Source organism: Syngnathus floridae, chromosome 10, assembly GCF_059516105.1.
Source record: "Syngnathus floridae isolate MCC-2025c chromosome 10, RoL_Sflo_1.0, whole genome shotgun sequence".
Taxonomy (NCBI): Eukaryota; Metazoa; Chordata; class Actinopteri; order Syngnathiformes; family Syngnathidae; genus Syngnathus; species Syngnathus floridae.
The window spans coordinates 9519154-9537521 of NC_142422.1; the positions used below are offsets into that span (position 1 = coordinate 9519154).

The window sequence follows — 18368 nt, forward strand, 5'->3', positions numbered from 1 at the left end:
CTCATACTTGCCTGTCAGGTCGCTAGTCTTCCATATTTATCTGGCAAATGTCTCTGCTGTTCAGCTTTGACCCAGTCCTGAAGTGGCCCAACATCTCTAATAGTTTCCATCCATCATGGCTCCCGCTGACATGTCCTGTCAGTGTTTCTAAGATGGTTGCCGTCACTGGCTACCCTTCTCCTGAACCCCAAATACATCTTGGTATCCTGATGTGAGGGACGTTGAACGCTAACCTGGACCTGACCCTGGAGAGAGCAGAGCATGTCAGACAATCTTGAGGAAGGAAGGACAATAGAAATTAAACAGATGAGATGAGACACTGTCAGCAATAAAAAATAGCAATGGAAAGGAGGTTTTTTTCGTCTTCTTTTTCCTCATTTTTTAATGAAACTGACAAAACTACTCTCCTAAGGAATTGTAAAACAAACAATGTAGTGAGATGATATATTTTCTTTGTTGAGGTCAAATCATCTAAGAATCAAAATATCACGTCTGTGTTTTTTGTGTGTGGAATGTCTATCTGTGATGATTTGGTAAAATAAAAAATGACTAGTTTCAGTTCTCTTTTGGTCACTGCACTGCTGATGGCACATAAAGTGGAATATTGGATAAAATCTTTATTTTCTTAAACTTTTTGTGGGTTGAGGTACTTCAAGTATGCTTACATTATCAGCCTATTCAAACAATGGATTAATGGTAAAGTCATGGTGTCGGATCACACTCTCTGTGGAGGGATACTTTTGGGCTTACCATAAAAGATAGATTTACTTTTCAAAAAAGGTTGCTTAAGGTAACCGACACAAGTTTACATGCATGGAAATTTCAAATATAATGGTGTTAAAAATATATTTTGGCCCACTCTTCCAGCATTGATTTAATTCTACAACACTGGAGGGTATTCGAGCATGAACAACAACCTTTTAAGGTTAGGCCACAATATATCAATTACAATCAAGTCTGGACTGGATGTTTTATTTTTTTTTAAAAGCTATTCAGAAGTTGAGTTGCTGATGTGATTCCCATCATATACAGAAGCCCCTATGATCTGCAGCTTGAGGTCACAAATTGATGACTAAACATTTTCTCTCAAAATTACCTGGTAAAAAGCATCTTGCCAAACGATACTGTGGCCTACAGAGAAGCTGAACGAACAAACTATAATACAGGGCCAAGTCACCGTCAAGTTAACAACTTCACATTGACCATGACCATCATGTAAAATAGAATTATACTGTGCTGTTAAAAAAGGAGGTGGATATAATCCAGCAGAAGCTTGAATGCTAAACCAGAGCGTTTTCCACAAGAGTAGTACTTGAGAGGTTTTGGCACTTGAAGCATCAATTGTACGCTAATAAAACAGTTTGAATTGGATATCAGTGCTGTAAAAGAATCACCTGCAGGCTTTTGGAACCACTCATCAGTCAAATCACTCACATTAATGCTCATGCTATTCGGATTCTAATATCTCTTTGAGTTTTATTGGAAACTGATTTGGTAGAATAACGCTGAAGCCATTAATCTTGCTTTCCCCACCTGTCCCTTCCAATAAACAGACTCAAAGAAGTGGTATTCCCTTTGCTTTGTAGAAGTGTATGAACGTGTCGGCATGTGATGTTACAGTTTTGTGCTTTATTTAAATATTTTCTGTCAAAATGGAAAAGTGAATGAAAGCCCTGCCAACAGTTGAAATGTGGACAAAAACCGCAGCTGTAATCCCTTTAACAGCTTTCAATGGTAGCCTAAAGCTATGGACTCAAACAGCTTTCTTTGACAATTGTTAGAAATTACTAAACCATTTGAATAAATCTGCCCGGATCAGCTCACTAACATAGCAGATATTTTTTCATGAGAGCATGAAGGCCGCACTCAGAGGAATATATATACACGAATGCAGAACATTTTCCACTTCCAATGTGTTACAAGCTATATGGACGCTTTCTGGTTGAAAAATAATATCTGCCGATAAAAATGTGATAGCATATGCTGATGTATCAGATATATCCGGTTGTTTGGTGCTAGTAGTTTGTGAGGTGAAAACGTCATTACTGTAAAAGTTAATGTTTTATAAGATGAGAATATAGCTCCACCAGCCAACAATGCGTTGTGCCGCCATGTTCAGCATCAACTTGGTCTTGAGTTTTGAACACATTTTTCTATGTATCATTATGTGTTTACATGCCATACCGAAGCTAACAGGCAACTTTAAATAGAATATGAACGTGTATAGCGTTTATTTTGCAGCACAATGGGTTGTCCTGGAAGGTTGTGCTCTTTCTACAAAGAAATGCTGGAGCTCTAACAGAGTGATTATTGCATTCTTATTGGTTACCTTCCTGACCAAGGCCAGGTACAATTCTATAATTAGGGGTGCAGAGCTCCTGCCTGGACCAAATAATCTGCTCTTCTCTGTCTCATTTATCCTCGGTATGTCTAGCCCTGCTGCCTTTGGACGGGAAGTGGGGTACACCCTCAACTGGTCAGTTGCAGGGCACAATTTGAGTCTTTAATTTACCTAACATGCATGTTTGGGAGGAAACCAAAGTACAGAGAGAAAACCCATACAGGCAAGGAGGGAACATGCAAACTCCTCACAGGAAAACCAGAGCCCAGATCTGAACTCTACCTCTGCACTGTGAGGTGGATGTGCTAACCAGTCAGCCACTGTGCTGGCCCAGCCAAGATAAATTTAGAGAGAAAGATTAGAAAAAACATCATTCCCACGTTTCTGAAAGTAAAGCACAACACTTTTAGGAAAATCCATGATCAAAGTGTCAAATCTGATAAAACATTGTTTAAATGTCGAGTCACAGCAAAAGATGACTGGAAACCATAAAATGGGATTCATTTGAGGGTTTCTGAAGCACCAAATAAATCCCAAAAAAACAAGGTAGGGTCGCTAGAAACGCCTATATGCGGAGGACCTTCTGCTCAGATTGTTCAGTTTAAATGAGCAGCCAACTCTTGGACGTGTCCAAGTGATTCTGAACTTCTTCCAATCGGAACAATGGAGGCCACTGTGCTTAATCGGACTTTCAAGGCAGTAGCAATATTTCTTGACACTTCCCAAGATCTGTAGCCTATCATGTTTGGCATATATCCTTTGAAATTGTAACTGTATCCCCGTAGGAATTCCGTTGCTTTTCTTCTAAAATTGTGAGTTTGTCCTGGCTTTATTTCATCATTGTTTTCTCATATTTCATTTTTCTTCAAAATTTGATCAGGTTTTAATAGTTAAGACTAGAAAAATATTGTAGGCCTTTTTCCTTACATCATTGTTGAATGACTTTGTATTAGCTGGATCCGTCATCGTCAATTGTTTCCCTTTGTAACTTGGATGTGTAGAATTCTCTTACATCTGTCAATGCCAATTATTCAAGGCTCAGCATTTACATAACCAGGGCCAGGACAGAATACCATAAATGGATGGGCGGCAAATCACACTCTGCTGGATCCCCTTGCAACTTCACGCCATCTGTCTTAAAATATGCAGAATCTCAAAACGGATCCACAGTGACTGTCTGTAGACAAAACAAAATGTAAGTATTGCTTCAGTTTTGTTTGCTCACCCTTAGGCCAGAAGCAAAACCATATTTGTTAGGTTGTCTCAATGTTCCAAAGCTGACAACCAATTGAAGAAGCGCCAAGTTGATGTCCAAAACAGAAGGAATAGAGGATTACAAGGAGTTAGGATTGTGGATTTGGGATAGTCACACAGTTGCCATTGTCTCTTAACTCATGACTATTTTTGGCAGCAGCAGTGGCCTTTTCATTCCGAAATGCAACGGGCCAACCTGCTCTGGCAGACACCTCATAAAAGAGACATAGAGAAGCTGTAGTTAAAAGAAGCATTTGTGTGGCTTGAGGGCTGCTGACGTATTACATTCACGTGAAATACAACCTTCTGTGAGGGTGTTAAAGGGAGGGGAGCTCCGACGTATGCTCAGGATGATTTGTCAAAATGGTGAGTCACTCCAACATACTGCAGTTATTCTAGATAAATGCACTGCAGAGCATTGCATCAAAATGCTGGAGCTGTCTAACTTTAAACAAACAAAAAAACAAACAAACAAACAAACAAACAAACAAACAAAAACTGCATTCTGGGAAAAATGTCTTATGGATTTTGGTATCTTTCTTTTCATTACGTTGGCAAAGCAAGTTCAACAACAAACAAGCATGTGCTTAGTGCAAACAAGTATTACATTATCGAAGCCAAAGAAACGCATCATATCACTAGTTTACATATATTCACTTTTTTAAAATGACAGACATGAAATTTAATTTTGATTTACAACTTTCAAAGAATCTTTAACATTATCCTGACTGAATTTCTATTGTCCTAAAATGTGCTCTTCCAATAATTACAGCAACTTGATTCAACCTAATAAAGAAATGTATATTTATTTACTTGTTTTATTTGTTTCTTGTAGCCTACTGGTCCATAAAAAGATGTCTAAATGAAACTGGTCCATAAAAAATTTTGTTGACCGCTATTGTTGAGAGGTTTTCAATTTTAAAGTGTGCCTCTTTTTTTAATGGAGTTCAATGATATTCACATGTTAGAAAAACACCATGTTCTGTGATGTCCAGACAGCTTCTGTTGTCAATGAATCACACTTGTTTGGTGTGGTCACATTCATTCAGAGTTTATGCATAGTAGTTGTGAGAACTTGTGACAGACGTCTGGAGGGGAGAACAACATAAATGAAAAGGGCTAAGGTCTGGGTGCTTCACTAAGGACTTGCAGTACGTGCAAATGGGAGAATATGGCCCCATACGAGGACACACTCTTCTACTGTGAACAATTTTGGTTTTTTGGTCGGCTTTCCTTTAACTTGGTAAAAAAAAGAAAAAAAAATAGTCTTTGCGAGTCAGAATGTGTCACAACAAACCACAAGTGCCACATGACAACATACTGACCGCAGCACATGGAAAACCAAAGACACTGTTTGTTTGCCAAGTCATTAGTTTCTGTTTACTAACCATACCCTTTTCTATTAATTGTCTGATGTTTGTGATTCAGTATTTTAACCTTGTGAGTCATTTTGGGCCATAGTCTCCCATTCACGCTTAAGTCATTTTATTATGCGCTTGGCTTGCGCTGTTTAAACGCACGGCAATTCTCCCATTCAGATTCATGACACACCCACCATGCCTACGTAATCTGAAAATTTGTGCGCAAAAACAACAGTGCTGTCCAGGTGTCATGAAAGAACAAAACAACATGTACTTATATTCATTGCATCGAAACATCATTTGACACTTTATAAGTTGCATGAAGCTGAATTGATTCCTTACCACATCTGAAAAAGAAAACAAGCTAGAATTTGATTGAAGTTGACCAAGTTTGCTAATATAAAATGATTGTGAGAATAATTCACTACTAAGATGCAAACTATAGATGCAGTTTGTTGTATATTTTTATCATAATGTTTTATTTTTTTTAATTAAGTTGCATGAAGGTGCGTATTTTCAGCAGCACAACAAAGAATACAGCGATCTACTGTAGTTCGGAAATATGCCATTTTATTATTGAAAACAGGGGAGGCAAAGCATGACAGAGGCAGTCAACTTTGGACTCTTTTTGACAGATTGGACACGTTCTCGATTGTATATATAATCTGCTGGTTATTTCCTTTGTTTCCAAAGACCATTTCCACAGCGATATCAAGTTTCAAATTATTAACCCCATACATCTTGTTCCAAAAAACCTCAAAGAAACTCTTGAGGAAGTACTACCGTATTTTCCGGACTATAAATGGCTAATAAAGAAAAACACATATACGTCGCACTGGAGTATAAGTCACATTTTTGGGGGAAATGTATTTGATAAAATCCAACACCAAGAACAGACATGTCATCTTAAAAGGCAATTTAAAATCAAAATAGAATAGAGGCAACAACAGGCTGAATAATCGTGCGGTATGCTAAACAATGAACTGAGAATGTGCCTGATGTAACATATTAAGAGTTATTCAGATAACTATAGCATAAATAACATGGTAACAAATTTACAAAATCATACATGTCACTCCAAATCACTAAAGCCAATGAAATCTTCATCCTCTGTGTCACTTTTAAACAACTTCGCTAACTCCGGAGGTAGGAGATGCAGCACTTTCTCTTCTACGTGGGTTACGTCAGACTCATTGTCAGTTGCAGTTCCAAATATTTCACAGGCCTAGAATGCCCTCATGCGGTTTAGTGTGAAAATAACGTGAAATGATGTAGTAATGTGTATATAATTTCACATACAATTCGCTTCTGAGTATAAATCGCACCAATCTATGAAAAAACTGCAACTTATAGTCCAGAAAGTACGGTAAATCTGTCAATGTTTCCAATACTTGTGCTCATGGAATGTGTATCCCTTATTGTTTTGCTTTTGTAGCATCATAAGTAAATTAACATTGAGATGGTGTTGAAGCCTCGTTTTAATAGACCTTCAGAGGACACTGAAACCCGCTAATATTATCCATTAAAGGGCAAAGAGAGGGATGATGACTCCCCTGGCAGCTCAGCTCTTGACTCATGTGAAAAGATGTTGAGGCACAAATTGTGAGTAATTTGGGACAGATGAAATTGAATTCCTCCAACAGCACAGTGTGCTGCGTTAATGCAACAGAGCAGCCATCAACTTCACGCCTCAAAGTCAATATGAAAAACATCTGTTTCAACATCTTTCACTTCCCATAGTGATGTTCTTGGGTGGACTCTGGCATTGCGACCTTGACAGTGTTTGTTCTTACTTAGCTTCAGTCTGTGATAAGGCCTCTATTGCTTCTGGGGTCAGTTCAGGTCTGGAGGTTTACTGTTCTGCAGGAACTGTTGATATTTTCCCCTTTCACATGGCCAGATACAATTAGATGCTAAACCAGTATATGGGACTGTATCTTTTGGTTAGAGCTTTCTTTTTCTTGTTGCTGTTGTCAGATAAGTAGTACGTGTTTTTGTTTCTTCTTTTCCCGCATTATTCTTCTCTAAACATCTTTTGTTGTTGCTGGTCCCTCTTTTGGCATACGTGTTGCACAAAAGCCACAAGCCATTATAGCTTAAGAACGGTGCTCTTAATCAAAGCTCATATCTCACAGAGAGTCAGGCGCAAAGATGAAAGAGTTGCGACTAGAGACGGGCTGTCAGAAGGCAGCAGGCAAATTTGGAGAGAAACTATCTCACGGTCTGTCTCCCTACCCCTGCTGCTTTGATGGCAGACAGAAAACCAACCAATAAGAAGACGTTATGAAATGACATGACTATCCCAGCGAGCACATAGCCACAATCATCAGCGCCTAACATAAAAGAAATAGAGGGGAAGAAGAGACTTAATATTTGTTTTTATGTCGGACTCAAACAGAGGTTGACTGTGGTTAGTATGTGGTTAGACGGCTAAAGAAAATGTTCACTATGTATGTAAATTTAAAGTAATATGCATAGCTCACTTCCAGCACCTCCAGGAGGGCCTCTTTTTAACCAAGCACGAACATAACCACTGTCCAATTCCTCTTTTTATTTTTCAACACAAAACTTTAACCTTGCATCGCCTTGACAACAACCCAAGGTATATGCAGACTGTCGACATAACGTTGTTGCGTTTGGCGCCTGAAATACACTCTATAATAATTACTATATAGTACAGCGGTGTCAGACTAATTTTTTTCGCGGGCCGCATTGTACTCATAGCTTCTTTCGGAGGGCCATTATGACTGTCAACCCAAATAAATGTATGAGCACCTCATATTATATACAGTAAAAGCTACAAAACAAACTGACAAATAACTCGTTTTCAAAACAGATGAGTAAAAACTGGTCAAATATTTGAAAAAAAAGATATTAAAAGTGAAGACAATCTGCAATTCTAGTGATGACACACGAATTTGATGCACAATTTGTCTTCACGGGCCACATAAAACGATGTGGCGGGCCGTATCTGGCCCCCGGGCCTTGAGTTTGACACCTGTGATATAGCATGTTTGATTGCACAGTCAATATGCCAATATGTTTGATGACATGCAGTGCCGCTTGCTTTCATCTGCATCATCACTTTCATAGTCAAAACATCAAAAGCTAGTTCCATGCTTATGTCACCTTAGCATGTATTTCGTAGCTTTTTGGAAATTACAAAGGTAAAGTGGGACAATTCAAAAGAGCCTCACCCCATCTCAGTCAAATGTGTTAACCCTTCAACATCCCCACATTTAAAAAGCTTGTCTTTTGCATTTTATATTTCCTTTTGACAATTATCAATTGATCAATTCTTTTTTTTTCAAAGTGTGATTATTGCTTGTTTCATTCAAGTAGTATGACAATTACCTCCAAATAGATTATAGCTTGAAAAGACATTTGGTATATTGAAAGAAATGTGGGGTAAATTGAGAAAAATGTGTTCAGCCTTGAGGTATTTTTATGCCTTCTCTTTGAATTTGATATGTGAACAATTTGATAGTCTTACATTCTTTGGAGGCCACACCACCGCACTAGACTGGACATTGAGGAGTTATAAAGAAACCAAAATATTATTTGATAGAATTCATAGATGTGCACGGGTACAAAATGACAGGTGATGTTGGCTTACAGTGGGCCACCCACAGAGGAACATTAAATCCCACCTTCGGTTGGAATGGCCTTACAATGTATTGAGCAAGCGTCATCAGTTTATTAAGTTTCCCCCAAAAAGAAATTGGTGTGGCCAGATCAGTGTGGGATGCAGTCTGGCGCCACCACGATTATTGCTGTTATTTCAGAACTCAAAAAAATGTTACATTTTACTGGTGAGAAAGGGCCGTGTGAGTTTTTGTGCATTTTTGCAATCAATGGGCTACATACTTATAGTTCAGAGAGCCACACTTGTTTTTGCTGCATCGAGGTTGATCACATTATGTGTATGATAGTACCAGGCAAAAATGTATAATCAACAAAAATATGGAACCAATGGGAGGGACAACAAAGTAGTAAAATATTAGTTAATAAAAAGTCAAAAACCCTAAAGTACTATCGATTAAAAAAAACACAAAGAAAGAAAAAAAAACCTCAACACTAATATTGCACAATATATAATATGGTGGGAGCCTCCAGCACCACACTAAAACATTTCCTTTTGGTCTCATAAGTTAAATCAGGTCAGCCCTGCAAGGTCTCTTGGACTGATCACTTGGCTGACCTTGAGGAAACACAATTATAGGCTATGGTACTGTGGGGTTCAAATGATACCATTGTCTTGCCAGCTTTGACATCTTGAAAGTCCAGTGTGCAGAATGTTTGAACAGGTAAACTCCAAGATCTACACTGATGACCTCGTAGGATGCACATACGACGTAGGAAAGTGGAAACCGCCTGTGCAAGTGCCACTTGTCTCCAGGCTGGCCTGCCACAGGATCCTGGGAAAAACTGGACAAAGTAGCTGGGAAAAGTTCAGGTTAGGTGTCTGCCCCCAAGTAATGGTGGCAAATACAAAAGTTATTCAAACCAAATTGTAATCTATCTAAATTTCGCTTTGCATTCGACTCATTTTCAGTGTTCAAATCCTAAAAGCCAGAGGGATACTAAAGATGTCTGTCAAGATTCGTGTTCACTTGACAAACTTAAAAGCAAAAACCACATTGGAATGCCCAAAAAATATCTGACCGAATGAAGTATTTGGTAAGGACATGAGATGCTGTGCTCAAGGCAAGAGTTCAAAGGGCCTGAACCAATAAAAGACAATGGGCCATATCCATATTGTTGTGGAATAAAAAGTGCTTGGCTGAGGTTATGCTCCCATATGAGCAAAGGTTTGTGCTGGAGGCTTGTCTTCTGAGTTTTGACTGGAAGCCATGGAAGCAGGCCACAGCAGAAAAACAGGTCAATACTGACGGTTAGTGCCACAATTGGGGAGTTTGTGGTCTGACCATTTGGAAGACTGAGCAGAATAACATTTTACTGGGGGTTCATAAACCTCTCATGGATCTTCGAATGGCTCCTCCATTAATCTGAATGTGTTGAAAGCAGGATATTAAAGGCGAAGCTACAGGAATAACAAATTGTTACTGAGCTTTAGATGAGTCTCCAGCACTGAGAATTAAACTACATAATAGCTCTGGTATTTTAAAGACAATATTACAAGCCAGTAATAATTGATGAGTACTAAATGATCACTTAGATGAGACATAGCTTATAAACAAAACATATAATATTTATTACTCATAGCAATTCTTATAGAAAATTCAAATAGTTATGGAAAGATAGGATAAGATGAAGAAATCGCTTCTTAAATTGTACGGAAGATCACACATTAGACAGATCAGATGATAAGCAATTATATGTGTGTGTGTGTGTGTGTGTGTGTGTACAGGGCGTTCTGTGGCGGCCTGAACATATAACATTTTGGACTTTGAGGAACAGCACGCTAAACAAGAAGGCACACTGAGTTCGCGTTGTACTCACTGATTCTCATTTGTTGTGTTTATGGCTTAAAGATGTTTTTCACTCTAATAGTTGCCGTAATTGTGTCAGTTGTACTGTTTTAGTGTAGCTTGATGATAGACTACTTAACATTCCAGTTTCATCGCTGCAGTGGAATGGAATTCCATCATAAACCAAGGATCCACAATAAATACTGTACATATGACAAAGCGAGATGTCAAGATGGTTTGTAAGAGTAATGAGTCATAACACTAAAGCACACAATAAAACATGTTGATTAAACTCTCGCTGTTCCTTGTGTGTGTGCGTTTTCCTTTTTTAAAATCCCCCCAAATTACAATGAAAAACAGAATAAATTGATGAAAAGTCTAGAAAAATTAAACCAAACATGGCCTGTAAAAAAAATAATTGTAGCAATGTATTGTTTTTTTCTCTGTAACTCACTATCTTTGTCTTAATCTAACACTTCCCACTCCATAACTCAAACTTCATTTTGCACTTGAAGTCCTCTCCCAAAAGTTCCACTGTCAAAGGTTTTAGAGCTAACGAAAGTGCAAAACCCTCACTTACTAACTATAGGGGTCTCCATCACTTTTCCAGTTGTTGCCAACAATACATGCAGTATGTACGTTACTGGATGAACACATAATTTAGTGCCTGCTATTTGGGAATTTAGAAAATCAGACCCAAAGGGCCTTATTTGTGTTCCAGGCTCAAGTCGAGCATGGGTGGAGTTTTCTTTCTTTTGGCATTTTGCTAGACCTTGCGCTGGTAGAATTAGACATAACGATCATATTTGTGCCTTTAAACACCTTTGTGGAATGAAAGTAGACTTCTGCCAGCCAATCCGCTTCATGTCCCTTATTTGCATCCGAATAAGGGAGGGCAAAATTCGAGCATGCTGTGCCTGACATAAAAGCATCATCTACGTGGAGGTCGTAACTGCAGGAGGTCGTACTTGGAAGCACAGGGGCCTAACCGCTGAGCTAAAAGTCAGGGTCGCCCCCCTTCCCCATTGCCTTACCCTCACCATAGATCAGTCTCCTGGAGTGAAGGAATATCATCCTCGTTTTTTAGACTTCACTTGACCCCTTGCTTTCAAAGTTACACAAACAAACATGCACATGTGGAATTCAGCCTCATGGCAGTTGGGAAGATGATCCTCAACAAATGCGGTTAGCTTCAGAATGAAAGCCCTGCTGTGTCCAATAACCCAGAATCATCTGCCAAGACCCAGCACATTAGTATGACCCTCTCCATTGTACTTTATAGGTCCATTAGTTGGACCTCAACAAGACATCATTTGAGAAAGCCCCCCCACATTCACATCGATTGTCGTCAGATGTTCATTTCCCTTTAGGATAGTTAGAAAGATGAGCAAGGGTGGAGCCCTTAAAGAAACAAGGCTATATTTTATTATCCTATATCCTGGGATTGTAAGGCCATGCAGGAAAACTGAGTTATTTACAGATTGTTATTTTTTCTTCATGAATCACACAAAATGTCTTTTTAACCCATAAGAGGGAACACCACAGTAAGTGCATATACAGCTATTGTGGTTTGCTCCAGGGCATCTTAGCTGTATTGTGGAACGTAAGAGGAGGCTTAACCCTTGGACTATACCATCACACAAACAATAAAAAGCAGGGGTAAGGCAATTGAATTACGTGAGGTTCTCCCAGAGCAGTTCCAACCCATAAATAAATTGAGATTTTGGCATCGACAGATACAGAAAACAAAGACAAATATACACACATGCACACACACTGTGGATACTGAAATGAAATTTCCTTTCCTTCAAAGATGCATTATGGTTACTCTGAATGTAAATAAGCATTATTTTTCCATCCATCCATCCATTTTCTGTACCGCTTGTCCCCACGGGGGTCACGGGTGTGCTGGAGCCGTCATCGGACAGTAGGTGGGGGACACCCTGAACTGGTTGCCAGCCAATCGCAGAGACGCAGAGACAAACAACCATCTGCACTTGCACTCACGCCTATGGGCAATTTAAGCACTGATGACTAATGAGGTTGTACAATCATACAAAAATGGCAACTGTTTGATATCTTCCATTGTCTTATTTATCTTCATTGATTCATTGAGGATGTGATTTTTTTGATACTGTCTCAAGTACAGTAAAGTTAAGCACCATGCATGTGCTAACAAATTATTCATTTAAATGCTTGAAATAAAAACTGTTTTAACAAATCACTCCATCCTCAAGTTGACTGCTGACTTAGATAATAACTGCGGGAGATGGCTTGAATGGGAACCTGAAAATCATAATACATTGAAATTTTATTTTGAAATAAATCTCATCTCAGTGTTCAGCCAAGATCAATGGTCATGAGTTCACATAACTACAAACAAAGATGAAATGTTTTTTGTCCTGATATTCAATAGCAGCTAAGGCATTCTTAGAAGAGTAAAAATCAACATTAAACCGACGGTGACTCACCATTGTCTTCACTACTGATCAATCACTGAGTCAATCCAATTGTTAAGTGACATAATGAGCTGATGATAAATGTAATTGAGCAAAATATACAGAATCCAATTAAGTGACATAATGAGCTGATGATAAATGTAATTGAGCAAAATATACAGAATTTGCATAAAAGAAAACGTTGGTCCAGCAGTACAATAACAATTACATATGACACCAAGGAGATATAATTATTGTTTGTTATGTGAGGTTGCTGGTGGAAAACAGAGCGATGTCTTCTGGGGGGTTTCATGTCAAAAAATCCAAGTTTTGTATATATTATCAATTTCTTATTTCATTTTAACCAAAAGAGAATGTTCATTCCCCACGCATCCCAAAACCTCTGACCACCCTCTGTAGACCGCAACTTCCTACTATAGGTCTCCTGCTGCTCAATAGGCCCCTCAGACCAGACCACTTCAGTGCTGTTCTGTTTTTTGAGTCCGAGTATGTCCAGATGAGCCAGTTAATAAAAAAAAAAAAAGTCAAACCTCTCAAGCCCTTATCAACACCAAGCATGTAATGTCATAGAGTTCATTTCAGATTCAATGTGTTCTCAACGTGCCATAGTTATATATTCTGGGCAGCTTTCAAGTACTGCGGTGTATAAGATCACAACCAAGGTGTCTTTGAAATGTTTTCCTGTCAACATGAGAGAAGATGACAAGGACCTTGAAAGGGTTTCTCCTAATCAAATGATGTTTCCCAGTCTGTATATCCATCATCATCCATCCATTTTCTATACTGCTTGTTCTCAGCATCAGGGTGAGTTGGAGTATATCACAACTGACTGAGCTAAAAGGCAGAGAACACCCTGGACGAATCACCAATCAATCGCAGGGCACATAGAAACAAACAGCCGATTCCAAAATGCACAACCTTTGGGGTATTTGGACTTCAAAGTAGCATAATAATTTAATTTTTGTTGGACTGCAGTTGGACATAGATTTAAAGTTATCTTCGCTGACCCAATCATAACAGCAATACGTCTCATCATTCAACTTTGGATTTCAAACATGATTGGTGAAATAACAATCTGCTCATAGCTCCAGCATGATCACAGTGTTGTAAACATTTGCAAATTGTCTGTCAAATCTCAGTGTTGAAAGTAATTCCAGTCAAGAGCATTTGAGGTTAACAGTAGACTTTTGGTTTTGTCAGTCAATCAAGGACTTGGGAGATAAAACACACTGGTCTCACAGTGGGAACCCATAACGCAATGTGTTAAATATTAAATTTCATTCTGCGTAAGTCACAAAACAGTATATTGTCCCCGGGAAGGCTTGGGGTCGTAGATGTAAACAAACCAGCATAAAATACAATTCCTGTCTTGAGGCAAATCTGTATTCCCCAAAGTCTGCTCTACTTATAAACGAGGTGGATTAATTTTACGTTTGCTTTACCCGCAAAAAAAAAAAAAATCTTAATATGACCTAACTTTTTTGCCTACATCTGTTTCCATCTACCAAAGTTACACTTGAGAGGTGTTTTATTTTGGGCGAAATGCTTTTGTTCCCCGCATATTGTTCTTACTGTTGGAATGCTATCCAGCAGAAGTATTGCGGCTCCTAATGGGAGCTGATTGTGCATTTTATTTCTTTTTTTTTTTTTTTATTCAATGATGGTACATAAATGTATACTGTGTGATGTGCTTCCACCATTTTGAAACTCCTGACAACATGGAGCCCAAACATGGTTTTCAGTCTTAGGGCAATTTAAAAATCAAGCACTAGCTACGCAATCTGTGCATTTTAAAGTTAGCTTTGTGAACCTTCACACCGCCTATTGCCCTCAGTATGGGTCATGCAGTGTGCACCAAATAGGACTGAACTAATGCCTTTGAGTGTCTAGAGGATCTTTTTCTACGATGATATCACTGGTGGTAAAGTAGACCTGTTCACGTAATGAGATTGAGCGTGTCATCAAGGGGTGTTATTTATTTGAACGACACAAAACTAAAGTGCCATTGATAGAACTGACAGTTTGAATGATGGCAGTGTCTGTGGGATTGCATCTGCTGGACGGAGCTGGGCTCATTAATCTCGTCTCACTCATGAGAAGAAAAAGGCAAGAAAATATCAGTCATCTTATTTGACTCTGTACCAACCAGTCAGTCTAGACCAATGCCCTCTCTCCTTCAGGGGTTCTGGCAATGAAACGTATCAAACTCAGCAGTTTTTATGTCTGTCTGTCAAAGCCAATTTAAGAGCAATGCACCACCAAACAGCACTTTTTTTTCTTTCTTTAAAGGGACAGTGTTTAGATTTCTTTTTTCAATGTAATGTTCATTTTTAAAAACCTTTCTAAATTTGGTATGTGAAAAAAATGTTTTATTTCATTAACATTATTTTTTTTAAATATAATCATGAATCTAGGCATAGCTAATCATATGACATAGCTAATGTTATGACATGGGTCGTGCCTCACATCACAGGAGGCTGACATGGTTCGTCACCATCTTTCTGCTACTGCTACTACTTTGCCAGATCAATGAATACATGCGTAACAATTCCAATGAATTATGAATGAATTACTTTGCCGCTTGAGGGAACACTACAATTTCTTTGGGATGATATTTTGCTTGCAGCTTCGCTGAAGGAATTGGTGGTGACATTATAAAGTGTGGTCTCTCTGAGGCACCGTAGAGCGTGTGCTTCAAAATGCACGTGCTTCGAACTTGCATTCTATTAGTCCACCGCAAGATGACATTGGAAAAAAAAAAAAACATTTCTACACAGTGTGGCTTTAAAATGTGGACTTTATACTGAGCTGGTTAGACTACAATTCTTCTTCTGACTAGAATTAAAAATTTAACTGCACAATGTATGATATACCGTGTATCGTATTACTGTCACATATCTCTGTGTCGCATTGCCATGCATAATATTAGAGTTTAATAGGCACAGACAGTGACAATTGAAAATATTGAGCGGAACCACACAAAGATCTTGATTCCCACAGAGAAGGCAAACTTTACTGCAGCTTGCAGAATATGATACATCAACCATGACATAATTATACACCGTGGCCTGTGACAAAAATATGTTTGACACCCCTGCTCTATGTTATATTGTTAAATTACCATGTTGAATTGTCATTGCTGACATTACTATTGTAGCCTGTGGCTTTCAAACTGAAAGGCGGAAGTGTTTGCAATTAGCTAGAATGAACCGTACATGAGAAGAGGCTACAAAAGTGGCACTTGAGTTTAGCAGCTACAAGACTACAAGTCTGGATGTCACTGTGGTTAACAAAGATGCTCAGAGCTCCAAAGCAGGTCTGTTGAGGACTGCACAGGCAGTTGTGACATCTTCATTATTGGTGCAACGTGGTCGCTGAAGAGAGTAAACAGAAGAAACGGAAGGCTTGCAGAGCCAGACAGTGGAGAGCCAGGCGGCTTGGTACATTGTGGGTGCTTTTTCACGGGTGAGCTAATGACAAATGAAGAGAAAGTAATCATTGTGTCGAGTGACTTGCAAGGATAGTGTGCAACAATGAACTGAGGAGCAAGATAAGTACTTCAAACAGCACTTACACACTACTTGGATGAATGGTTTTGGCTGTAATCCACATCTGATAATGTGGTGTGTGGCTAATCAAAATCCTGAGAAGGAAGTGTTCACACACCAGTGAATATGCACTGTAAAAGAATCTTATTGCATTGTTTCCAGTTGCAATCAGATGATTACATGGAAGGATAAAGGCGTAAATATATGAGATGTCGCCAAGACAACCCCAAACCTCATCTACGTCCTCATTGTCCCATCTTTAATCGAAACCCTCACAGGGTATAAAATATCCCTCTGTGGTTGCCATTAACATTCACCCAGGAAGCTCAATCAGTAGCCAATTCTGGTTTTTCCCTCCTTTTATAATTAGGCTCCAGGCAGTGTGGGATAAGGCCGAGCATTTTGGCTGAGAAGACCCTCGGAGATGGGTTTTTGCGGTTTGGAAAGTCTTGGCTGGAAGGAACAGCTGTGTTTTGGAGCCAGCAACTTGCCTTTCTCAGATGTGAATCATGTCCTAACACAGTGACAAAATTCGCAGACAAGATGAGAACTCTGAACACAGACATGTGCATGGAGAAGGTTTTTGTCAGAAAGCAACTACAAAGATTTTGCATTTCTGCTGGCAGGCTGGTTTCTTAAAACAGCCTTCTGGGGTGCTTCTGGACAAAACGTCATCAGGCGTAGATCCTCAGTTGCTTAAATTCCATACTATGTTTACATTGTTGAAATAGTCTTGCATCTTTTTGCATTCACCCCCAAATTCAAGCTGACAAAGGCATTCTTGCATTTTACCCTTTGATATTCAAACTTTAAGAAGAGAAAATTTGATTACAAATATCAAATGATTTGCATTCATATTCATTTAAAGTGTTGAGAACAGTGTTCATACTATAAATCGGACACCTCATAATAAATTGATGCTGTGGCACAATTTCAAGTCATTCTAAAGGCAAAGCACAGTAATGATCACATTGTTAAATCTCTGGCAGAATTATTCAAAAGCAACTATTATTATTTTTGTGTTTATATCATACACCTGTAGTCTGCTGAAAGGCTCCGTCCAGAAAAAACGCAATCCTAATAATGAGGGTAAGTGGCCAACAAAATGGATCAATAGATGCCGTTATGATCATCATACTGTAAGTAAAATGTTTATACTCACCAGAATGTAATGTGCTTGCATAGTTGAACTAATAAAGGATTTTCCAAACTTCTTCCACTTAAGTAATGAAGGATTTTCCAAACGTCTTCTCCTTAAGTAACAAATTATAACTGTGATGCGCCTGGGAACCAAATATACAAAATATGAATACAATGCCTTATGAGGACAATGAACATGATAAAAGAACTTGTAATTCGTCGGCCTTACGTTGCTTTAAGGAGCTCACAACATTTTAGTTGGTGATACAAAAAAAAATTTAATACTGACCCTAAAATTTGTAAATGGTACTCTCATGAATTAATGATGGCAACAGATGAAAAGTCAAACCACTCAAGCTTTCACAAGCTATCCTTACAGGATGATGAATGAGAGTATCAAAATCCTAAGTAAATTATCCAGTAGTTGCCCGTGTTTTAAACATAATATTCTTGCTTTTGTAGACGTTACCACCAAGTCTGAGAGCTGAATCCTCTGGAAAATATGAATTTCTATACCATAATGGAGTCAAATACAGCAAGTTTACAACAGCGAATTGCACATTTTTAAGTTGTTAAACTACACGTGACAATTTGGAGTTTATAAGTGTCACATGTCGCTATGTCACATGTCAGCCTCATCGTAGCATGAATCCACCGCCCGTGCAACTTGAAGAATCTGCTGAAGCAGACTTCAACTCTGACCTTTGGGTGTCCACAGTCAACCCAGCGCAGACTACAATACAAAGTATACAATGCCTCTGTCAGACTCGATAATCTCCCAACTGCAGAACCATAAATGTTTCCCTTTACTCTAAGAGAAAACTATGTTTGGC

At 38.7% G+C, this 18368-nt stretch overlaps 1 long non-coding RNA gene across 1 annotated transcript; it reads right to left on the minus strand.

Moving 5' to 3' along the window:
* Positions 1 to 14652: 14652 nt before the first annotated feature.
* Positions 14653 to 18097, minus strand: LOC148392297 (uncharacterized). Its single transcript, XR_015860864.1, has 3 exons — positions 17558 to 18097; positions 16422 to 16490; positions 14653 to 16317 (listed from the first exon to the last, which is right to left on the minus strand). It is a non-coding gene; the product is annotated as an uncharacterized LOC148392297 (long non-coding RNA).
* Positions 18098 to 18368: the final 271 nt, after the last annotated feature.